Raw genomic sequence first — 25,000 nt, forward strand, 5'->3', positions numbered from 1 at the left:
AAGTACACTGCGAAGTAGGCAAATCGTTTAAATTAGAAGGTAAAGGGTCCCCATCCTCATCGCCCTGGTGTGAAGACACACATTTGTCCCCTCAGTTTCAGAAGTACCTTGCATATTTACATACTTATTTTCTGCTAATAAGTGGTAACTTAATTTCAAGGGCGATGTCAAAGAGAACGCTCCCGCCTGAAAAAAAAAAAAAAAAAAAAAAAAAAACCACGCAACTTTAGCAGCTGTACCTAAGCTGTCACTTGATTTAAGCGTTTCAGCCTCAAAACTCAAATTTATTTTAAAAATTCCCTAAAAGTAGCCCCCTTCAAAAGCTGGTTTTGAACCAGGCTCTTCCATATATGTCAAAGGGCTGTTGAATTATTCATTATTATAATTACTATCATCATTGTCATTATCCCTTTCCATGTGGAAATAATTTTATTATCGTAATTTGATATCTGAAGAATTTCCTGTTAGTCGTTTGATAATCTTTTTTTTTTCTACCGAAAAGAAAAGTTTTGTTTAGAAATGAGAGGAAAATATTTTAAATGCTTTTATGTTTACTATAGATTTCCGTTTATCTAATCGATCGGAATGCCAATAAATCGATTAAAGGTTTAGTGTTTTACAAACAACCATTTTGTGCTTTTTGATTTTACGTTCAGAATGATTTTAATAAAGCTAATGCTTTCTCTGAGCGTTTGTTCACCCCAAACCTAATATTCCATCATTTCTATTATTTACAGTTGCAATTTAAAGTGTTTCTAATGAGAAAAATAAACACAAATAAAAGAAGGAAATAATCTGTATAAATTACTTTGTGCCTGTGGTCAACATATTTAGGCAAAGCCCTTAAAAATCTTGGTGAATTATATGCGATCATACAGTGATTGCGGAATATTAAATTAAACTTAGATAAATCCGCATTGAAGGAGGCAGCACCCAATCCTGAATTTATTTCCCATTTTCTATAACAGCATCACTGCGCTCCTCTCTTTGCAATGACAATGTGCCAAATCTAGGCATTTTGAAAACATTTTCCATATGCTTTAACTGGAGACTGATAGACAAAGAAGAAAAGGAGATGGTCTTTTTTCTCTTGAGGTATATTTCCTTTAACTTTTCCTCCAACCTTTTCTGATCTTCATCATTTATAAACAAAAGTTTTAAAATCATTAGAACCTTTTTTTTTTTTTTGTCTTTCACTTTTTTATTTTTTTCCTTATCGCGTAATCAATTCCTGAACTGTGGAGCTTCAGTTACGCTTTAATGCAGGACTATAGAACTATCATTTCTATACCTTGGCGGACAACATTTTTGGGGAGAAAGCATTGATTCATTTAGTTTTCGCTTGCTGCTTTTTGTAATTAAAGGTGGTTTTAATTATACTTTTTTGTAAATCAGATCAGATGTGCTGCTTGCTTGCTGGAAGGATTTTTTTTTCTTTTAACGGTGCTTTTAATTTATGTGTAGTTTTTACGGATAACACAGAGGTGGTGGCTTTTATTTAGCTGTAAAATCCACACGTTTTCTTTGAAAACTTGGCTCCTTGGGCGAAAATAACTTTTCCTGGTTGCTTTATAATCGCTGTTTGTCGCAGAGGTAGTTTAGCATATTGTCTACACAACAAAGATTCCTGTTTTATTGGCAGTGTGGATTGTTGGATTTAGATATAAATATTTCATAACTTTCCTCTTTCTGCAGTAAGATCGGCAGTTTTATTGGCTTTTTCTCCCTTTTTGTCTGTCTTTCTACCAGAATCGTTTTCTTTCTGAAGTCCCTTTTTGTCCTTTTCCAGGAGAGAATGTAAAATTTTTCCCTTGGATATATCACTGCTGGAAATATGCTCTTGGGCTTTCTGGAGGGGATGGGGGGGAGAGTGGTGGTAAGCGGTCGTTTTCCTTGATTTGCATAAGAGCTAGTGAAGTGCCTGTGAAGTTGGTGAATTGCTATTGTTTGGGGCTAGTCCTGACTGTTTTTGTTTATAAACACTGGGGTGGTTGCCGGGGGGGGGAGGGAGGTCAGAGCACTGTCAAAGCGCTGACCTCTGAAAGCCCAGAGGGCGCCTGGCTCCTTCACCCTCTCCTTTCTCTCTCTCCCTCTCCCTTTTTCTTTCCCTTCCCATCCAAGGCCAGGAGCTCAGGTTCAGGGCATTTAATCCCCGCGATCTGTCCAAGAAAGGAGCTGAAAAAGGGCTGTTAGGGCTCCGGAGGAAACGCCGGCAGCAGACTTAGACCTGGAAGGCTTTTATTTATAGTAATGTCCGGGTGCGCGGGTTTGTGCGGCTTCAGCCAAAATAACAACAGCAGCAAAAAGCCAATCAGGAACGGCACTATTTAGCGCAAAATCTTATCGAGATGTCTGTACTGTATTCGGGTACGATTTTTGTCTTAGGTGACTGCTCGTTAGACGCACTTGCAGGAGATGAATGCCAAATGTGGGACAGCGAGGGCAGAATCGTAATACAATGTATTATTGTTGTTTCATTTATTTTTCGAACAAAACTTTCTAGGAATCAGAGCGGGAATTTTGTTTTTCTTTTCCTTCCTTCCCCTCTTCCCCCTCCCCCCCCCCCCCCCCCCCCCCCCCCCCTTAGCTCTTTTTAGTGTGTACCGGAATGTATTTGGCTTAAGGGGGGGCCGGGAGAGGGGGGGATTAACAATAGATTTGTATACATGATACCTGCAAAGGAAGAAATAATTAATAATAGCCAAACGCTTTGGGTTCAGAGTCAATTTCATCTCGGGGAAGAAGGAGGAAAAAAAAAAAAAAGTACAAGAGATTGCTATCAGGTTTAAGTATGTTTTGAAAAGAAGTTGCTGAGTTAAACAAAAATGTTAGTTAACACACTGCCTTTGTCAAATAGCCCCCGGGAGGAGAAGAGACAACAAAAAGGAGAGGAGGTGGGGGCTGGGGATCTGAAAGTGTCTGTAGCTCAGATAAAGGGTCTGTAACACTGAAATCTTGTAATACCTCGTTTCAAACTGAGCTCATCTATAGACTTAGGGAACGCAGTAAAAAGACACGGATCCCCTTTCCCTTGGGCTGGGGTCTGGAGAGAGAAGAAGGTGGGGGAAGGGGACGTTTATTAGGGAATTATGTCGGTTTATTAAAAAGGGGAGCGGCTGTGGCTGTAATTATGCAGATCCTTGTGCCCCTGTGTGTCCGCAGCGCAGATTTAGGGAGTGAAATGAGCTTGGCGGAGAGACGTGGTGTAACAGAGCCCAGTTTGGACTGGGATTTCTTTGTCTATTAAAGAATGGTCAGTCTCGGGCTTTGGCCCGCACCAGACCTCGCCCAGGCCAATAAGTTTTCCTTGGGGCTGAGGCTGGAGGTGGTGGAAGGACAGAGCAGACTGTTTTGTTTTTTATTATTATTATTGTTGTTATAATTCCCCCCCCTCCCCATCCCCATTCCCTCCCTTTGAAACGTAACGTCACTATCAGAGCTTTTGTGGTTTCAACAGGAGTCTCGGGAAAAAAAAAAAAAAAAAAAAATCCCCAAACGTGTAACGGTGCCTGCAGGAGAAGTTCGGAGGGGGGTGGGCGGGGGGTCCGCCGGGACCGGAGGAGAGGAGCTGAGAGGTGAAGGCGACAAGTCTTCGGGGGCGATCAGCTGAGCGAGAGAGGGAGGAGAGAGGGGAGCGGGAGCCGCGCCGCGCTGCTCCGGGCCGGGCCGGGCCGGGCCGAGCCGTGCCGCCTGGGAGCCCGCCCGCCTGGGAGCCCACCCGCCGGCTCGCCCCGCACCGCACCGCAGCCGCACCGCAGCCGCAGCCCCGGGTCCTCCTCGCCTGCCTCCCCCAGCCCGCGCCGCGCTCCCGCTCTTATCACATCCCACAAACCTGCTGCTGCTGCCTCCCGGAATTAACCTTCTTCGATTTTTCCTAGCTACGTGGCGATCCCCGGGTTTCTTCTAAAGTGTTAACATCCCGTAGTGCCCTTTTTTTTTTTTTTCCTTCACCCTCCCCAACCCCCCTCCCTCATAGCTACTATTTTTAGGGGGAGAGAAAAAGAGAAAGAGAGAGAAAGAGAGAGGAGATTTAAAACGTTAGGAAGGACAGTAAACAGTGGCAGAAGAAACCCTGAAAAATGTAGACTCTCCTCTCGCAATTCCTGCCTGTGTCCTCCCCCCCCCCTTTGTTCCTTTAGCTGTAACTCAAGAACACCATAAACCTATATCCCCCTCCAAGAAGAGAGAAGGGGAAAAATCTACAGCCAAAAAGAATGACTTGACTGTTCTGACGTTTGGTGTTTTGACATTAATGACATTAATGATATTGATGTTTCACCATGAAAAAAGCACTAGGAATAAAGGAGGTGGTGGGGGAGGTGCGGGGGAAGGGGCGACTTTAAAACTAAATTATCTTCGTTTCCTTATTCTTCTGTGACATTAAGTATACGTGTTTCTTCACTTGAATTTGAAATAGATGTATTGTTCTCAGGTGTTTCTTCATCACATTGTATTTAATTGTCTCCAGTCTTAGGAAATGTGTTACCATCCTTCAGGCATGCACTTGAATGGACAATGCATCCTTCTATCTCAGAGTTCTGTTTCGTCTACAATTTAAACCTAAAAGCCCATTTCCATCATACCCCCTCAATCCGATAACTGTAAACGGGTTTCAGATATTTCATTTTCACTCTTTGCGGTTTTTTCCACCCTGTAAATAACGATGAAGAATATTGCTAGTTGCTTTATTACCTTCATTCACAGGGAGCAGTGCTTGTGGAAATCTACATACATGTGCTCAGTTTGTTTGGTTTTGTTTTGTTGTTTTTTTTTTTGTTTTTTTTTTTTTTCTTTCTTTCTTTTTTTTGTCATTGATGAGCTGGTGCAATGCTTAGATGAAATTTGAAAAAGGAATAAAGTTGCTCTCAAGAACCCTCAAGTGCCCCTGACTTTTCCTAAAGTTCGAGTCTTGGAGATTTTCCTGAAGTTTGAAGTAAGGCTTCTCTGGATTGGAGTAGGGCTTTATTGGCAGGCTCCGATCTTTGGAATAGCCGTACTTTCAGGCTGGCGATTTTTTGTCTTTTTTTTTTCCTCCCTTTTCCAAAGACTTTTTTTTTTTTTTTTTTTCCCCTCACAAACTATCAGGACCTTCACTCTGACCTTAAACATCTGCTTTTAGCAACTCAGTTCCATGACACTGGCCTATGCTTCCTTAAGGGCAGCCTTAATTCATCATCAGGTGGGGATTTTTCTATTAGCGTTAGCTCCAGTACTTGCAAAATGTTCTGCTGGCATAGAAGGTTTCAGGCCCAGAGAGGTGCATATTTCTGCCATCTAGGTTTTTGCTGGTTTGTTGTTGTGGGTGCGTGCTTTTAATGGTAGGCTGCAATAAAACCTTCCTGCTGGGTTTTGGCGTTTAAGGCCTACGAGAATCTTTTGACGTGTGTCCTAGGAATCACGAACTTCAAAAGCTTGTCAGCGCTGAGGTTATGGTTCACCTGCACAGGGTCCCTGGTACTGTAAATATCCCTCACATGTAACCGTGACTTACTGACCGTTTCTGGTATACCCATTTCTGGAATGGCATTATCAAAAATCTGCACGTGTTCTTGCGGTGTATTCGGACGCTCTTTGAATAGTCATGTTTTTATCTTCAGTAGGGGGTATTTTAAAGTATGTCTATTCCTAGTTTTAGTTAATTATCTTTTAATGAAAGTGTCAGTCATATTCACATCTGCAGTATTAGGTTAAGATAATTAGATTTTCAAATGAGAAGCAATCTTCTTAAATCCCACACAGGAAAATATTTGTAGAAGATTCCGACTTATAATGACATCTGTACATTTTATCCTAGTTTTCATCATAATAACCTCTTCCCTCCACCCCCCTATCCCCCCCACCCCCCTCAAAAATATCTAAGGTGTCTGGTAAAATATAATAGACTAAGTATTAATAAATATCAATACTTGTAGAGAAAGTGGAAGATGATCGCAAGTATATGCATGAAACATGTATCGTATGCAAAGAGACTCTTTCCCTGGGCTTGTATTTACTTCATTTTGATAAGGTTGTTTACAGTTGACATTGTATATTCTAGAAGGCTTTGCATTTTACTTTGTTGATTTCTCCAAGCAATTACATGGTGCCCACAAAATGAAGTGTGTTGTGCTTTATGTGACCATGTGTATGTGAAGCCTATGTATATATGTGTAAATATAATGTGGGATGCATGCATGCGTGCGCTTGTAAATAAATTCCTCTTTATCTCTGTATAGGAATATCTGTAAGATATTCCCTATCTTAGATACACTATCTTTCCATTTACGGGGACGTTATACATTCATTATCCCATTGCAAACATATATTTTTCATTAAATCTCCATTAAAAGAGGGGGGGGGGGTGGAAGAGAAAGACAGACAGAAAGAGAGACAGAAAGCAAGAAATATCTCCCTGATGGAATAATTAATTTGTACCCATTTCTTTTAAGTTCCCGAACAGTTAAAAGAGCAAGTCTGTCCCCCCTGCTCCCCTCCCCCTCCCCCCCTTTTTTTTTTTTTAATTTTCCCTAGCCATCTACTTTGTGTGCCTGTGTGTGTGTGTCTGTGTTACTAATGAAGTTTGCAGACTTGTGTTTGCATCCACGAGCTCCTTTCTGCTGCCCCTTCTTCTCCGGGCTGCCTCTGTGGCTCCCGCAGCCCCGGCGAGCCCCCGGCAGCCGCGGCAGCTCCGGCTTCCCCGGCTCCGGGGCTGCGCGTCATTTGCAGCCCGGAGAATGTTGATCACCTCACTAATTACACCTCTCCCTCTCCTCTTCCCTCTCCTCTCCCTCTCGCTCCCTCTCTCTCTCTCTCTCTCTCTCTCTCTCCTCTCTCTCCTCTCTCTCCCTCTCTCTCTCATTCCCAGAGTGCATATCGGGAATAGACACACAAAGACATGCGCACTCAACTTAATCAGCCATTTTTTTAAACAGGGCTAAAACGATAATAATTAGCAGAATAAAGACATATCGGATTTTCATTTCCTTTCCTCCTTTTCCCAACCCCTTCACAACCAAACAGCGAGACCGCGGTCGGCACATGCTTTAACAACTCCCGGACCCCAAAGGACCGCTCCATGCCCCCCACTTCTTGCTCAATCATTTTTATTTTCACCCAATAAAGTTGGAGGATTATTTTTTTTTATTATTTTTTTAATGAACCTTCTCTCGTTTACTTGGATGTGATCAGCTGTTAAGTAAATAAAGCAAAACAAAAAAAAGAGGCGAAGATCCAGTAGGAACTGCGAGGGGAAATGGAAAGTAAGTTTTTTCTTTAACTTTTATTGAGTAGTTTGTGTTAAATTTAGGTCGAGTATCGATTATCTTTCCAGGCTGATCTTGCACAATCTTTGATATTTCGCTCTCGCTCTCGCTCTCTCTCTCTCCCTCTCTCTGTGCCTCTTTCTCTCTCTCTCTCACATACACACACACACTCACATCCCCAGATCCCATGTATCTCTCCCCTCTCTCTCTCCCCCCTTTTTCTGCCTGTTTCCCCATTTTTAGGTACAGTATTTGCTCTCATTTGGGGAGGAGGGGCTGCTTTTTCTTTCTCCCTTCTATCTTTCTCTCTCCCTCTCTCTCTTATTCCGGGGGATGCGTTTTGTTTGTGTATTATTTTTTGTTTGTTTGTTTTGGTTTCGGGATTTTTTTCCTTTTTCGGGCTGTAACTTTGGGATTGAGCGGGAGACCCCGCTCACTTTGCAGCAGAGGTTCGGGGGGTGCCCCCCACTTTTTATTTTGCCTTTTTTTTTTTTTTTCTTTTTCTCCGGGAGCTCGGGGTGGGGGGAAATACTGTCAGATTAGAGAAGACGTTACGGCTGTCAGAAGTCATCGCTTGCCAGCCCCTTCAGAGCTCGCACTCTCGTTTCGCAGCCCGGTCCCCCCAAAACTTTGAGGTGCTTTTTGAAGGCACATTCCGCTCTCCCACCCTCCTTCCCTCTCCTCCCCATCTCCACCCCCCTCGACCTCCCAAACTTTCGCTTTCGGGCGGGGGTTGGGGGGGGGAGGACGTGGGGGGGATGCCAGCAGGGCAATGGGGACCCTGTCTCTGCGTGCGTGTGTGCGGGAGAAGGTGAGGGGTGCCCCCCCCCCCCCCCCAGCCCCCCCTTTTATTTGGCAGGTAGGTTTCTCAGGAACAGAGGCAGGGGTGGCTGTGCGGGGATGAGCGCGGCGCTGAGCGAGTGAACGCAGGGGGATCGCGCCGGCTCCGGCAGCAGGAGGAAGAGGAGCCCGTTAGGAGCGCGCCCTGCCTCTCTGTCAGTTTCGCCGCACGGAGCGGGGAGGCAGCACGGCCCGGCCCAACACGGCCCAGCACGGCATGGCACGGCACGGCACGGCCCCGCCGGCGGGGATGCGCGTCCGGCTGCTGCCTACGGGCGGCTGACGGCCGGGCGCTGCCGGAGCCCCCGGCATCCCCGCCGTGCTGAGCCGCGCCGAGCCGTGCCGTGCCACGCCATAGGAAAGGCTTCTCGCCGGCAAGGTCGGGGGCTGCTTTCAGCGCAGCCTTTCTGAGATTTTTGAAGGGGGGTGTGGGATGGGGGGGCCGGTTGTTTTGCGGGACTGGCGTCTATTTTTTTTTTTTTAAACCGAGGACTAAGGTGTGGTGTTTTTTTTTTTTTTGAAAAAAAAAAAAAGCAAAAAGCAACGGCTAACAAAAAAAAAAAAAAAAAAAAAAGCTCATAAACAGAGAGAAGGCAGTTCGGTCCCTGCTCTGCCTAACTGCTCGTGCCAGAATCAAGTGCATCCCTTCCCATCACGGCGGCTAATGGCAGACGCATCCCTGCTTCCCCCTCTTGCCTTACGTGAAATTTCCTGCAAAAAAATGCTAATAAACTTTCCCCCCATCCGATGCCAACTTACGGCGGTTCCCCTCCACTCCTCCCTTTCCTGCATCTTCTCTTTCCCCCCCCCTCCCCCCCCCAGCCTCCCCAGCAGCAGCAGAAAATGCGCGGGTTGGTATTTCTTTTGTTACCTGCGAGCCAGGCGGCCGGGGGTCTCTCATCGGCTGCTTAGGGCACTGGGTCCAACCGAGAGAGGAGGCACATCAGTCGGGTTCAGCCTGTTTCACCTCAGCGCCGTCCCGAGGAGGCTTTAGCCACCATTCAATAACACACCCTCCTCCTCCTCTTCCTCCTTAGGTACCAAGGCAGAGATCGCAAACATAACAACCCCCCCTCCCCACCAAAAAAAAAAAAAAAAAAAAAAAAAAAAAACCAACCAAAAGACAACTTGCCAGGCTGAAGATGGTGGATTTACATTAAGCCAGACACAGGCAGGTTCACTCAGGAAGTCTGACCATCCCGTTTTCTGACAGTTGCATTTCCTCGGCTCCATTCCGTCCTCCTCTCTTGCTCTCTCTTTTTTAAAAATTTCTTTTTATTAGCCTCGTTCCGTTTTTAACCAAGGATTATGTAGTTGGCAGGAGGACAGCAAGAAAGAGAGTGGAAAGAGAGGGCTCGTGTGCTTTTGGGGTGGTTGCTCTGAGGGTGTTTTTTTATTTTTTTTTTTCAATTGTGTTTCCTCTGGATTTTCAGTGGCTCGATCCTTAGGAGCGGTGGTGGAGTGTTTAAAAAGATCATATGTAGCATTATATTTTTAGTTTGGTGGTGGATGGATGGAAGAGGTAGTGAGAAGCCTTTGCAGCCCTGCCTGTTGTTGGTTAGATTGAGGCAGAGACTTGGCTGCGATTGGGACGCGACTGTGACATGGGCATCGATCGCTTCCATTGAGAGCAATGCAAAAACACAGCCTGGGTATGTAACACTCTCAGTGCCATCAACACTTGTTTTACTTTATATTTACTGGCAAAACTGACAGAACGATCCGGAGTGCTTTTCTTTGAAATAAGGAATACAAATATTTGGCTGGGAAGGTGCACAAAGAAGATTGTGGAAATAAACGGGGGGCTGAAGGTTGGGGTAGAGAGGAAGAGCCTTAATCATCATTGCTCCACTTCCTATTCAACAGACTGTATTTAAAGAGTTTCTCTCTTTTCTCGACTGGGGGATCCTACTAAACTGGTGAAAATGGACAAAAAAAAAAAAAAAAAAAAAAAAAAAGAAATCAGACAATCAACCTTGAGGGAATATCTGCTAGTTTTCAGGGTTTGCGGTTTCAGCCGGCAGGAAGGCACACAAAATAAAAGATGGCTAGCCAGCTGTTTTAACCTCTTGCACCTGGCTCCAGAGCTGGGGCTCACCAGGATTATTCAGTTATTCGTGCTATCTGTGCTTGAATATTTATAGTATACGATCTGGAGATCCACACAGTGCATTGTAGCATCTCTTTATCCTTTAGTCGTGGGCTTTTTGGACTTCGTCAACATAAACATGTATTCAATAGTTTTCATTTTTATGATAATGAACATAGAGGGTCAATGAAATATAGAGGGAAAAGTCGTAAATCTGCAAAAGTGAAACCTACCCAAGGAACAAAGAAAGGTCAGGTAAACCATCTGTGTAAGTCACAGTAATAGTACCTGCTGTTTGGTTTATGCAGTGATACTGGTTTATTATTCTCTAAAATGAAACTTATCCGCTAGATCAAGTTAAAACTAAAGGAGAGCTGTGGAGATGATAAATGGCATTATGTGCACCTCTCAGAATAGGGACACGTTTTTGTTCCTAGTTTTTTGAATAGTTTAGGTTTATTTGCGAAGATGGTGCACCAGCAAAGAACATAGAAAGGGGGCCGAGAAAAATCACTGTTTAATATTGCAGAATTTACTGCTTCCATTCTGACCATGAGCCTAAATTTACACAATGAAATTTGATTATCTCTAATAACAATATTAGATCCTGCACTGGATGGATGAGAATTGAGGTGGTTTTGTTGATTGCAAGGGTTTAATGTTGCATTTCAGAATCTGATGTGGTTTAGCCTCCCTTCCATTAACTGGAAAACCCCTGAGGTTTTACAATTATTTCTTAAAGATAATACATTTAAGATTGCATTGGTAGGCTGAAGAAAAGTCATAAAGGCAAGAAGGGAAGCCCTTAATAACTCTTGAGATTCAGACATGTTCAGCAGTTAGATTGGCTCTGACTTCACCAAGGGTCGACAATGTGTCATTTCCATGAAGCCAAATTGCCCTCTGCCTATATGATATTAATGTGCAAATCAATATTTCAGGGATTAAATTTCCCTTCTTCATTTTTTATGGTTTCTACCTCAATAAGTCTCAAGTCTATTAGAAGAGGCTGGATGATTTAAAATCTTTCACTGCAGAATGGCTTGTCGTAGCCTTGTTTCACAGACCGTTTTTGGATTTTCGTTATAAAAGACTAAAGGCATTCCAAAGAAGTTGATAGTCAATATAGGGACATGCTCACTGTTGTAAAGCCCTTGTTCGATTAAGAGCTAAAAAGGTATTGAAAATATAATATATATGTTTATGTAATATGTATGCATTCTGCTGCTTTAAAAATATTGTGTTAATCACCTATTGATTTATTTCAAAATCAATTGAAGCTCCTTTCTTATTAGTGATTTGTTCAGCATTCTTCAGCCTTGTTGTTAATTTTCTTAAACAGCATGCATGAATTAATCTGCTGGTAGAATGTGTTTTGGGTTTTCTTTGAGGCATATTTAAAACCAGGCATTCTTACCTATTTAAGCTGAGTGGTGTGAACAGTTTAGCATTGTTGGGAGAGCCAGGGCACTGTTTGCTGCACTTTGGATTCAGCATTGTTTTAATGAAGCTAAGGGGCATTTTGTAAATATTTTATGATTTTTACTCAGATGCTTATCAACAATGTTTATTAAGGGTTTCCACTGAATATTCAGGATCAGTTAAAAGTTAACATGGAGCTATCTGGTCTGGAAGGAAACAATACATGACAGAAAATTTAGGTCAAAATATGAGGTTGTGACTTTATCACATAATCTTGGGAAGGCCCTACTGTCTATCATTTAGTGTTGTTTTATAGTCTTAGACCATCTGGACCAAGTTCCGCACAGCTGCATGAATTTCATATGTGATAGAACATTTTTTCCATTCAGTGTGAAATGTTCCTTCCTAAAAACGTACACCAGACTCGCTTAATTTAGTCTGCTAAAAGAAATGCACATGAAAAAGGACAAAAGGCTCTTTAATCTCTGCAAGCTGTTTGTTTTTCTTCAAGATTCCTGTCTGTTTGGGTTTGAAAAGTCATGTTTATTGAGCAGATGATTCTGAGGTGTGACATTAAAATAATATATGATTTTTGTGCTAGTTTCTGCTCTCCTAGTTAATTTGCAGAACTACTTTTTATGCCTGTCAAAACACATAGTTAATCTATTCTTATTTACAATTAATCTCAATAAAATTAATCTTAACTATGCCTTAGTCAGTAGCTTAAAATATCTAATTATATTCAATTAACTGCTGTCATAGTAATTAACACTGCTTAATTGCCTCTGCATATATTTATGTAAAGCTCATTAGTTACTGCTTGCTCTTTTTTCCTTTTCTCATTCCCATTTTTTGTGGCTCTGAGAGCACTGACACAAAGCCCAGTGCAATTTTTTGACAATTCAGTTCTTGAAGAATCTGTGACAATGGCAGTACATGTGTTCATAGCGTGTTGTGTGGGTAAATATTTATGTTTTCATATGCAAAAAGGGTACCAGAGCTGGGTCTCTAAAGAACTTCCAGTCCTCCCCACCTCCTTCTCCTACCCCAGCACATACAAAAATGATTTCTAGCCTTGTTGATAGAAATATGAGAAGCCAGGTTAAGCTTTGTGTTTATAAATGAAGAGCTTTTCTGCATCTGCCTTGGGGCTGTACCCAGAAGGCAGAGCTTTGCTGCTCCAAATTCATTCAAAGGGTTAAAGACTTGGCCAAGGTTCAAACTGAGAAGCGCCCAGGGAAAGTGCATGTGAATATGTACAAGTTTCATGTAATTAGTGCTTAATTATATTAACATATGCAAATTGTCAACTTAGGAGCTTGTTGAGCTGGCAAAGATCAGCCAGGCACAATTGCTGTATTGTTCTGAAACAATAATGGATTTCAAGTTGGATTGTGAAAACACATAACTAGCTATCTAATTTAACTCATACCATGGTGAAATTTCATTAGTCTCCATGGAGACTGGTTTAATTGTGCTGACTAATGTTCTGGGCTGCAGAATGTCCTAAAAAGAAAGCGTTGTTTGCCTAATCCACCTTACAATGACACTTGTTTGTACATGTTTCCCTTGTGTGAGAATTTGCATATGCAAATAAATAGTTTCTCTGCCCCATTTGTCATGGCTGTTCATTACCCATGAAGAGGACATTGTTACTAGGCTGTTACTGAGTCTCCCAAGACAGGATAGTGTCAACCAGTCCAGCCACATTCTTTCATAATTTGTTTCTGATTAATAGACCAGAGTGAGGCTCATTCTATTCAGGCCTCTGTAAAGGGAAGGTCAGTTCTGTCACTGAAAAGAGTTTCCGCAGCAACTGAAGTTTTTGCTCTCCCTCCCCTTCCCCCCCCCCCCCCCCCCCGCTAAATTAATCATATTTAAAATAATGTATTCTCGCTTTAAGGAATACCTCCGCTAATAATCTCTAGTTTCCTAAAGCAAAAGATAGGAAAATAAAGGAGATTCTGGTATTGGAATATTAATCCTGTTTTTGACAGAAAGGTAAACTGATATAATTGCTTTTCAGTCGAAGGAATGGGGGTTTATACAAGTGTGAAAGCATCGGAAAAGGATTAGCATTTTTTTGCATAATGAAAAGCTCTGTTGAATAGGGCACTGAATGGTTGACTGAATGACTGAGATGAAAGGAAGATGAAAATGCAGGCTCCTCTTTCTTTATGCCTATGTTCAGCTCTCCCTAAAGTTATGTTTGTCCAAGACTTGAGAAAACAAGCAGGAGCTCGGATTTCAGCAACTTTTTAAGATGCCCCAAGTTTCCATCATCATGTGGAATAATATGTATGAGAACAGTGTGGCGAAAGGCTGATAAACACAGGTTTGGTTGGAGAAGAGTTCCAGGAAGATGACCAAATATTGACTATTGGATATCGAGGATTCCCAGCACTTCGCCTGGGGGAGAGAACAAGGGAAGAGGGGGCCAGCAGGGAGGGACAGAGTCAGTTTAAAAGTTGCCAATGGAAATTATGAATCGACACATAATAATCTAATAAAGTTTGGTATTCGAGGAAGCAGGGTTTAGTCAATATCTGTTTTAATTATTAAACTATTACTCTTTTGGAAAAAGTTATGAGTTCTGACTCAGTGCTAAGTGTTTAAGTGGTGTATATAAAGCCTTTCTGGGGAAAAAATTGCTCTCTTGCTTTGGCTTTTAAAATGAAGAAAGCTTACTGAAATAGAAATTGATATATGCACATAGCGAGCAGGGTGCTCGGCGGGACTGCATCCGTGTACTCAAGTTGGTTAAAGTTTTTTGATTCTCAGGTAGGTTCAGGTGGCGAGGAGGGCCCCAGCCTCCTGCAGTCAGTGCAAGCCCCCACTGACTTCAACCAGTGCAGGATCAGGCCCCGAGACAGGGCTGCAACTGGTTAGCTGTTGACAATGTGATCAGTGCTTCTAATTATGTTCTCTCAACAGTAATTAGGGCAGTTAAAATACCATAAGTGTTGAGCCACTTTTGAAAGTGGGAAGTGGTTCTTTTGTATGTATGTAAATCAAATGCAGTGTGAATAATTATTTGTATGTATGCATATTAAATAGGCTGTTGGTTTTTTTTTTTTTTTTTTCAGGTCAACATAACTGATTTAGAGCTACTGTGGAAATTGTTGGTAGATATACTAACTAAAAATTTTTCTAGTTTGTAGAACTTATATTTTTATGTGTTTTTTAGTTCAGCATTGGAGTTGACTCGGTAATATTTAAATAGTTAGAGGTGTCTCTAAAAAATTGTATTTTTTTAATGGATAAATGAAAAAATCACAAATCCAGAAAGCACTTGGTCAGAGTAAAGTGATGAAAATTCTCTCCTTTAAGACAAATTTAAGACCTTCTATGGGGCATGCTAATGTTTTACTGCTAGCTATGAAATTCCTTAGAACTTCTTTTAAAGGAACACGCTTATGGGATATTCTTTCATTCAGGGAACAGCTTATTAGTGCATTTCCATAAGAAAAGTGTGTTAATTTAAAAAATAAATTCATTTATATTTTAAAATATTGTTAACCAAGCACCATGTGTTGTCTCTGGCAAAGTTCCAGCCACTGTAGAACTGGATAACACATGGGTTAATAATAACTTATGTGATGTCTGCGTTCTTACTGAATGGGCAGAAACCCAGCACACTGAGACTCAAGATTTTACAGAATAAGATGTAATGCAGAAAACGATTAGGTGAACAGATGCAGAGACAGAAGAAACTAAAAGCCTTTTGATACTTGCTTAAAAATCTAGTGGATTCTGTTGGGTTGTTGGGATTATTATTAATTTATTGATAGCAGGGTTCAGCAGACTTGTATAGATAAACTTATTTTACATAAATAAGGGTAGCAGTTTTAGCCTTTATTACTGTATTCCTTTTCAAGTCACTCCACAGCACTTTTATACCTGGATTTTTTATTATTAGCTTTTGCTGAGCTCCAAACTATGCCAGAAAAGTGTGTACCAGAATGGAATATGGTAAACTTGTTGAAGAATGACATTTTCTGCTTAAACAAAATATTCTAAAGATTAATTTAACCAAGTTTTATGACCAAAACAAAAGCTTGCCATATTGAGATACTTTTTTATATTTTCACATTGTTCAGAATCAGCTTTACATTGTTCAGAATCAGCTTTACATTCCAAAAGAGAGAGAGAGAGAGAGAGATTTGGAGAGTAATTCGTCAAAATTATAGCTTATTTGCTTTTAGTACTTTTGAGAACATTTTTATGTGCAGAAACTGGGATTTCTTTGCAGACAAACCTAGCACAGTTTTGACACTCATGCTGATCTGATAGGCTGTACCAATTCCTAAGTAGGTGTTCAGGTCAATAGTTCACAAACTAAAGGCTATATGTACATGATAGACCATGGTGACTCTGAAAACAAACATTTACCATATAAGCTGCAATGCTGTCTGCTGAACAAATGATGAGCATGCTGGACATACATCTAGAATTGTGTTTAAATAGACAAATATTCTGATTCTAAAACAAAGAAATTCTTACAAAATGCCCATGTCAGTGTGAGCCTAGGACACATAAACCCAAAAGAAACCAGAACCCAATTCTTTCTATTCATCTTCTACTAAATTAATAATATTTCCCCTGAAATAAGAGGAGTTATGTGGGTGTAAAACCGACAAGACATACAGTTTTGATATTAGAAAAGAAATCAGGCCTTCAGCCACAAATTGAAAATTATCTCATAAAATCAATTTAAAAATATTTAATCTCTTCTTTTTGCACCACTGTTCCTATTTTCAAGGATGATTTGCTTAGTGCAGGAGGCACCACAGGGTCTGTAAGGAGGAGGTTTCACAGAGGTTTCAACCACTGATGGAGGTTGATTCTGTCCCTTCACCGAGAAACAGCAGAACTGAGGGCCTGGGAGCTGTGGCTACGGAAGGCTTGCTCCTCCCTGTTTTGACACTGAGGCTCCTTTGTAGAGAAACACACCTGACCTGAGGTGACAAGGCACCTGTCAATAGTAATGCTTCAATGTTTGGGGCACTGATGGAAATCTGGAGTAATCCCAGTTATTTCTGCACTTGTTCCAGAGCGTGGTAGTGTAATAGATCAGAATAACATCTTTTTGAAGAAAACAAAAACATAACTTATTTCTTGCCCTTCCTTGTTGGGGAGAATCTTTTGATTGAGGATATTTTCATTATTCAGAAGGCCAGAACTTTCCTGAGAAGATAGAGAGGAAGACAAAAATCTTGGATTTGCCAAGTGTTAATATGACCATTTTGAACACAGGTGTTTTTTCCATGTGAGAAGCCATGGCTATCCATGTTCATATCAGAATTTCTCTCTTTACTTAGCACCTAGCAATTCTTATATCTTCCCCACTCAAGAAAATAAGGCTGTGTGAAAAGTAGCTTCTTAAAAGGGAATTTATTCCTGTGGGTTTCTATCTGATCCTTTTATATATATTTTTTATATTGAAATATGGTTATTGATTTTGTTTACAACACTGAGGTTTTAAATTAAAGAAAATGTAACATCTCCAAAATAAATTATTTAGCTGTATGGCAAATGTCACTCCTCAATCCCTGAATTCCTTGGGGCTTTATGAACTGCTTGCAGAAAAAAAAAAAAAAAAAAAAAAAAAAAATCAGGTTGCTTGCCATGCCACTGCAGCCATCTGCAGGGTGGGAAGCATCACCCTGTGTGCAGCCAGCCACAAACCACACCGCTGCAGCACAGCGATATGCTCAGGGGCCTTCTTCCAGCAGGAGCAACTAACTGGTTGCTGTAGGGAGACAAAATCCGATTTCTCGCTGGGTCATCAAACAGTGCACTAGGACAGGAGTTTCAGCTCCAGCGAGAGGCATCAGTAGGGCTGTTTTAATTCAAGAGTGGTCGTGCCTGTGGGTTTTTCCCTGCCTGGATGGGAGGTTTCCTCAGCAATGCTGCAGTTTCCCACTGTGACGGAGAGCCTGGTCCAAAGTCCAGTGCTGCCTCATCAATTCCCCCCAGGCTTGGATCAGGCGCTTGCAAAGAAGAGTGCCATCTGCTGAGGCACCCACTGCAATTCAAGCCCCATCCCCAACCCGAAGCACTCTCTGAAATCACAGGGCAGAGTGCTGCGGTCACAACTTTTTCCCGAGTGGGTGGAAAGGCAACAAGAGACAATGGAGTCAAAAATGTTAGTATTTAAATATAGCAGAAAACTGGGAGCCTGACGATAGCTCAGCTACTACCGAGGAAATTCAGCCATCTGGAGCTTGTGACACATCCAGAAGGGGGAGGGGTGTGGGGGGGAGACCTTAAAAATGATTTCTTTGCATGTTGAAATTTATTCTCTGAGCACGCTGCTGCTTTACTGTTGAGCAACATAGGTCTCTGAGTGGTTTTGTGCATCAAAGATATACGTACTGAGACACCTAGCTCCTTGCCACAATCGAATGTTAATGATAATGTTTCTAGACCAGGCTTCTTTGGCCTAGCCCCGAGTTTACTGGTTCAATTCAGTTTATTTTTCAATGTTATCATTATTTTATATATTTTTTTTGAGGCAGTTTGAATTTTTAAAATATATACAATGGCAGTGATCTATAAACACTATCCTGGTTTCGGCTGTGGCTGTGCAGAAGGGCTGAGTCTGCTCTCAGCATATATAACTGTACATGATTTTAACAATTGGAGGCAAAGATATTAGAAATTTTCTAGGTTCATTTAAAAATCTATTCAGTTTAAACAAATGCTGAATTGTGTATGGTTTGTCTGGGAATTACTTGGGCTGCACAGTGTAATAATATTTTATTAGCTGTCATTTGTTTTCTAGGAAGAAAATGGTGATTTTTATGTTGTGTGTTATGTGCAAACTTGGCACTGACATGGGACAGTTCCCAAACATGAATTTCTATAAAGGTGGGACAGTAGTTGCCCAAAAGGTGAAGACTTGAGAGAAATTGGGGTGGGTCACTTCTTTCCTGAAATGAAGCAGGGTACAGATTAGGAGCCATTAAGGTTTTCCAGGAGTTGCTGGTCATAGAAGCCTGTTTAAGTGCTCACTGTCAACAAGGAAATCATGGGCAGCACTTAAAGTGGCTCACCTCTGATTTATTCATAAACCTCACACGAGCACTTGGCTTTGTTCTTGCTCTGGTAAGGGGGAACTGATGCCAATAAGAACAGGAATAAAGAGCTTCTTGCATGGTCCAAAAGTGAATAGCACTTTATCTCAAAGCATGACCTCCATTCCCAAGATCTGTTGTGTTACAGTTGACTCCGTCTAGATGTGTATTCTCAGATGAATTGCTAGAAGAGGTTACAACAAATATATACTCTGTAAACCCTCTAGATGTAACAAGAACTGTGTAACTGGAACTTAGGTTCTAACTTGACAGAAAGGTTGCAGTATTTGTAGTGAACTGAGAGATTTCCGCTTCAGACAGCATTTTATGCTAGTGTTTTTAATGTGAGTCAGAAAATAGTATGATTATATGGCTGTGATTCAAGCAAAAAATTTATATTCTTTAAGGGATTCATTTGAAAAATGTATTTTGATAAACATAGACATGCAGAAATGCGAACTAGTTCAGAAAGAAAAAAAAAAAAAAAAGGAAAGAAAAAAGTTGACTTCATTTTTAGGCATATTTGATTGCTGTTGCTATATTTTTGTTTCTCTAAAAAAGGCAAAGTAGTGCTAGCAGTCCATGATGGGGGAAGGGACCTTTTGAAGACGGTCAACTGCCATGTTTGCACTGGGGCAGAGGTTGAGTACAGTTACTTAAATCCCCAGAGAAACATTTAGTTAACGCTGGTTTCTTTCTGATCCCGTCTGAGTCTGGTTTTCTTTTCTGCTTTTTAATGAAGTTTGTTTGTTGCTATGTTTAGGTTATGTTTTTAAACTGACTTGCATTTTCACAACAGATTTGACCAAAAGAGTCATAATGGAAGACAGTGATGAGAGTTAATGATACGTCTTTGATAAAGCAGTCCTCGTGTGCAATCTGATCACAGCCATCAGCTCATTTGTCATGGCTGAAGTGAAAATGTCAGGACCAATGAGTGTATCAGTGCTGAAGGGGGCGAAAGGGCTTTTGGAGACACTTTTGTGCTGGGAGTGGGCCACAGCTTAGATACAGCTCTAGGGAAATACTGGGATTAGCCAACTCTGTGCACAAATCCCTAGCATAACAGAATTAGTTGGGAAAATGAGGTTTGTTAGGGGAAAAAAAATCTGTAGAACTGCTCTAGGCTGCAGCCCAGGAACTATGCAAAGCAGTAAGGCATCTTCTTAAAGTAATTTTAGCAATGTGAATGTACACACATTCCAACACAAATCACAATAGGTATCCAACATTATAACAAAACCCATATTAATGCATTTTGCATATGTACATGGATATGCTTCTAGGAAAAAAAAAAAAAAAAGTGCATGTAAAATAAATATGGTCTTCACAATCATAAGAGAAGGTTTTCTGAATTTTACACAGAAGACAGAAGAAATTAATACAACTTATTTAAATACCAACCAGCATTACTGATAATTTTGCATGGGTTAGTTCAAATAAAAGTTACGGGCTGTCTCCCTGCTGTATACTTTTCTTTACTCAGAAGGTATAATTCATGCCATAAGAACATATTGACTGCTAAACTGGGACTCTGTTCTAGCTAGCTTCTTTTCTCTTTGACTGGTGGGTACAACATGTTTCTGAAGAATATCAGAATATCAGAGTAGGCACATCTGGGGTAACTGCCCCACTGTAAGGTATGTGCCTGCCTTGCCATGATTGCAAATACAATTTTTTTTAGACCTCTAAAGAACAAAGTTTAATATCCCTTACAATTTTTGTTTGTTTGTTTGTTTTTCACATCCATTACAAAAACTCTGGATACATTTGGCAGACAATTTCCATTCTCTTTCTTAACCTCAGTAAATTCATGTTCTCAGTGGTGTCCTGCAGCAATGACTCCTACTGCCTAATCCCTCTGCCCCTCTCATCATCAGTTTTTAATTTGTCACAGCCTAGCCTTCTTGGAAACCTGCTACTTGTCTTTTGGTAAGCCTCTTCTCATTGCTTCCTGTTAAATATCTAGGAAGCGCAGGCTGCTTTTGCCCCCGTGTTGTTCATAAAAAAAAGTGAAAAAATCTCAATATCTGTGAGGTGGGAATCATACCTACCAGAGTTATTCAGCTGGTATGAAACTGTGTAGGTGTTTGACCAGGTCATGTCAAACTTGCACTACTCCAGTGCAAGTGGAGTGTGTTGTTCTGTCTCCAATTTGTGGAGAGTTTACTGGGGAATTGTCCAAGTAACAGACTTACTGTCTACTTAACAGTAGATAGCTGTCTGTCTGCTATCTGCTAACGCTGTCTCTTAGCCTGTGGAAGGGACAGGTTACCTGTTTGCTGGGGACTGGGGGTGTTTTGACATCACAGGCCCACACCAGGGTGTTCAGCAGATGACTGCCATTGAGCCGAATGGCTTTTTTCCTTTGTTTAGTGCTGCTGTTAGAGGTGCTGCTGCAAGTTTATTGTCTTGCCTTCACATTTAATGGAAGTCTGAGATAAAAACTAAGTTTGATTTCAGCTCTGTTGTGTCACTGGTCTGCTAGCTGCATACAAAGACATGCGTGCATGCTAGTTGCATACATGCATGTCTGCATACAAGGACCTTCGAAACAGAGTGTGATGGAGAGCGACACCAGCTCCCAGCTGTGCTCAGGTTGTCAGCATGCCTGCCTTGCTACCATGCACTCATCCGCAGGGGAAAGCATGTAGTCCGTCTCTCAGCTCCTTCTCCTTTCCCAAAACTCAGGCGCAAGTTTGGGAGCATGCTGATGAGAGGGGTGGAGAGCAGGAGCTGTGCGGAAGAGCCCCGGGCCGTGGCTCAGATGGCAGGTAATCGCCGCTGGTAAGCCAGGCCTCCTCGCAGCAGGCTTGCTGCTAGTGTGTGAAACTGCTTGTTGTGGTCGCGGGTTGCAGGCCCCCGGGCCTTCTGGGCCTCCTTGTGCTACCAGCAAGGCCACAGGGGCCAAAAGTACCAGGTAGCTTTCTGTCTGGCGTAGGAATTTGTAACAATGCTGCAGCCTTTAAACCCCAAACACTTCTCTGTTTATGCGTGTCAGCATGAGTGGCAGCAGCAAAGTAATTTATTTCATCTAACTCGAACTTATCTTTGTTAGGAGTTGTCTGCAGTTTTCTTCCATTTCATGTACAGTGAATTGTCCTCTTTCAGATAATGCACTCAAACAACCTTTTTTTTTTGTTTAATTCTATTGATTTACAGTATTGAAGTGAAATATCTGATACCTGTTTCCTGCACTTTGACTGTATGTAGTCAAAGAAGCTGATGAGGTTCTTCCCTCCCTTCCACAAGCCCTTTAGCTGTTTTAAATGTATAATTATCATTGCATGTCATTTGATAGCTGCACTAATTGCTGCCAACCATTGTCTGTTTGCACTTAATGCTGAAACCTGATCAACATCCTGCTTTGGTTGATGTTTGGTGGTAAACTTTAATTAACTCTTATTGCATTGAAGAAGAGCTCAGTCTCTGTGCTAACTAATCATTTACCTTCATTATGTCCTGACAGCTCCACTTGTTCCTGGTACTAATAGATACACCAGTCAGTAAATAAACCTGCAAACCTTCATGCCTTCAAGTTGTTCCACATTGATATTTTGTTGCTTAAAGTATAATGGGGTAAAGATAATTATTTCAGTTAGTTTTGTATCTCTGCTTTTCCAGACACCAATCTCAAATTGCCTTTTTCATGCCAGACAATATCATTTTAATAGTAACTGTAGATTTAAGATAACATTATTCCTTCAGCATGGTTCCTATATACATGCATCTTTTGAATCAATACAATTAAGCTTGTCTCCTGTTGGAATTCTTGTAATTATTTTTCCTGAAATACTTTTCCTGTAATGATATTGAAGTTAAAGTAATCAGGTTACTGGCAGATCATGTAAAATTCAACTCAAAATTGCTGGCTGCTTGATTTTAATTTGTCTGACATCAAGTTTGTTTGAAAAGGGATAATATGTGGTTAAACCAAGGAGCTTATAATTATGGTTGACATTTGTTTGTTTATAATGAAATCTAATTAAAGTTCATACATTTTAAAACACAAAAGTTAATTACTGAATTGCTCACTTCACTTATGCACAGCAGTCAAATTAACTTGCAGAACAAAAAATGACAAAAGACTATGCATAATAAAAACAAAATGCCCAGCTGATCTTGGCAATACAAAACAAATTTGCCAGGATAATATTCTAGAAAACAAAACAAAACACAAATGCTTTATTAATAACTAAACTGATTAAAAAAACATCCTGTATTTTCCTTGACCGGGATGATTTTAATAGAGATTTTAAATGTTTAACATGACTTACAAGACCCATAGCTTTTTTCTCTTCCTTTTCAGATTTCCTTTTCAGATGCAAAATTGAAGAATCTTGTACTTCTGTAAATGTGCTCAAAAGCATAATTCTTTGTTTTTTGTTTTCAAGACTCTTTTTGAGGTAATCTGGAGTTGTAGTATCTCAAATACTTGCTTGAGTACCTGCCTTTTGGTAACATCTAGACAGACAATAGCAGCATTTTAAGCATGCAAGTAAATTAACATTTGGAAAACAAACAAACAAACAAAAAAAGTATTGTAACTTTTATTTCACAGCTAGTTTTGAGACAAAGAGCTAGGTAGAGCCACTTTGACTTCCTAGCCATTATTTTTGCAGTTCAGTTTTGCCTTCCAAATGTGCTGAGCCAATACATCCAGACTTGAGTAAAATCCCAAAGTTTGTGTTAATTTACACTCTAGAAGATTATACTACTGTATTTTCCACACTTAAAGTATTTTTAGTATATTTAATTATGCAAATGTTACATTATTGTTAAATTAGGCTTAAGTTTAATGAAGCAAAAAAATACATTTCTCTATTTTTTCTTAAAAGCTGTGAACACAAATGGTCTCTTTCATAGTGTTTGAGAACAGGTGACAGATCCAGGCAGTGTGATTTTTAGTGAAGACAATTAGGATTAATTTTCTAGCTGTTTCTATTTGATTTAGTTCTGTGTGAGTTTAAAGCAACGTGTAATGTAAACTAACTTTGGTCAGAATTAAAGAGATTAAATTGTGAAATCTTTACAGATTGGGAGTATCGACATATAAATAAACACAGTAAATATGATTTATTAATTCCTAAAGTGATCGATGTGGTGAATTTCTGTAAAGGAAAAAGGAATATGGATTCAATAGATAAGCTTTATATTTAGCAGGATTACCAACTTGAACTTCCAAATTTAATAGGGATTTTGAGGATGAAAAGGGAAAGTATCGAGGCTCTTCCCATTAATGGCATGCTTGTAAAATTGAGTGTAATTTACATAACCTTTCATAGTGTATATTGTCTGTGTTATAATACAGAACCTGATTGATTTGTAGATTAATATTTATTTAGTAAAAGAAAATCAAAGGGATTAAGCAGTCATCATTTTAACTCTAATCCTACTTTGCATAGATGAGACAAAAGGAGGTGATTAATGCTTTAATGTTCACTGGGTCACTATCATTCAGATTTACCTTTCTCCAAAAAGAAGGAAAGGGGAAAAGTTGGTGCCTCCTCCTAGTATTGGCAAACAAGAGTTTGCTAGCAATACTTTAACTGATTAGGCCATTCTTCATCACTAATGAAGTAATCACTACAGAGCCTCAATGGCAGGTGGAGTAGCAGAAATATGGTATGAAAGCGAGAATTAGAAGGATAATTACAGCTCGTGTTCTTGTCTCACACCGATGTGAGCTATTAATGTTCAGTTCAAACAAACATGTGCAAACTAGGGTTGCTGAAAAAAAAAAAAGGTGCCAAATTTGTTTGCAGAGGTAGCCTAAGAAACAGACATATCTTACATAATTATTACAACATTTTCTAAAACGACAACAACAAAAACAAAAGGAACATATTGCACAGTAGCTTTGTCAAGCTTGGATTGCTGATCTTGCTTTTAAGAGGAGAACAGCTGCAGTGGTTTCATTAAAGCTGTGGAAAGAAGACAGGAGAGTAATGCAACAGTTCTTCACCATTACAATTAAATTAAAAATTCCAAAGCCTATAATAGTGTTATGGCCATTGTGTACACTTTCCCGTTGCTCCTCGGGATAGAAAACAAAGAGACAAATCCTATCCTGACAGTGAAGGAGAGCTGATCAGTCTCAGGAGGTTTCATTGTAAGAGTTTAAAAATCAGCTGGAATGATGTTTGGTATTAGCCTTTGTGGATGGTAAGAGGAACAGGAGAGAAAATAATCAAGTTGAACAGTACACTCAACTTTGTCTTTTGCAAACTTTTCCATCCCCCCTCCTGTCTTTTCAGTGTACTGTTTTAGATGCATAATATATTTCGTTACATCCCTCTATTCAAACTTAATTACCTTCTCCCCTTTGT

General features: G+C 40.6%; 1 protein-coding gene and 1 long non-coding RNA gene across 10 annotated transcripts in view; one reads left to right on the forward strand and one right to left on the reverse strand.

Moving 5' to 3' along the window:
- LOC137851210 (uncharacterized) overlaps nucleotides 1–4,528 on the reverse strand; it is a 53,545-nt gene extending 49,017 nt beyond the window's left edge. The window contains exon 1 of one of the 5 annotated variants that reach the window (XR_011093062.1): nucleotides 3,833–4,527. This is a non-coding gene — a long non-coding RNA (uncharacterized lncRNA). Of the gene's footprint in view, nucleotides 1–3,832 lie in introns of all 5 variants that reach the window. The other 4 variants (XR_011093063.1, XR_011093064.1, XR_011093061.1 and 1 more) reach the window with 4 other exon arrangements.
- A 1,994-nt stretch (nucleotides 4,529–6,522) lies between these two features.
- Nucleotides 6,523–25,000, forward strand: part of ZFHX4 (zinc finger homeobox 4) — a 151,483-nt gene continuing 133,005 nt past the window's right edge. For 4 of the 5 annotated variants that reach the window (XM_068672130.1, XM_068672133.1, XM_068672135.1 and 1 more), the window contains exon 1: nucleotides 6,523–7,238. The gene's annotated coding sequence lies outside the window, so the exon portion shown is untranslated. Of the gene's footprint in view, nucleotides 7,239–8,956; nucleotides 9,734–25,000 lie in introns of those variants that run through there. The other variant, XM_068672131.1, reaches the window with a different exon arrangement.

This window comes from Anas acuta, chromosome 2 (assembly GCF_963932015.1).
Source record: "Anas acuta chromosome 2, bAnaAcu1.1, whole genome shotgun sequence".
Classification (NCBI taxonomy): domain Eukaryota; kingdom Metazoa; phylum Chordata; class Aves; order Anseriformes; family Anatidae; genus Anas; species Anas acuta.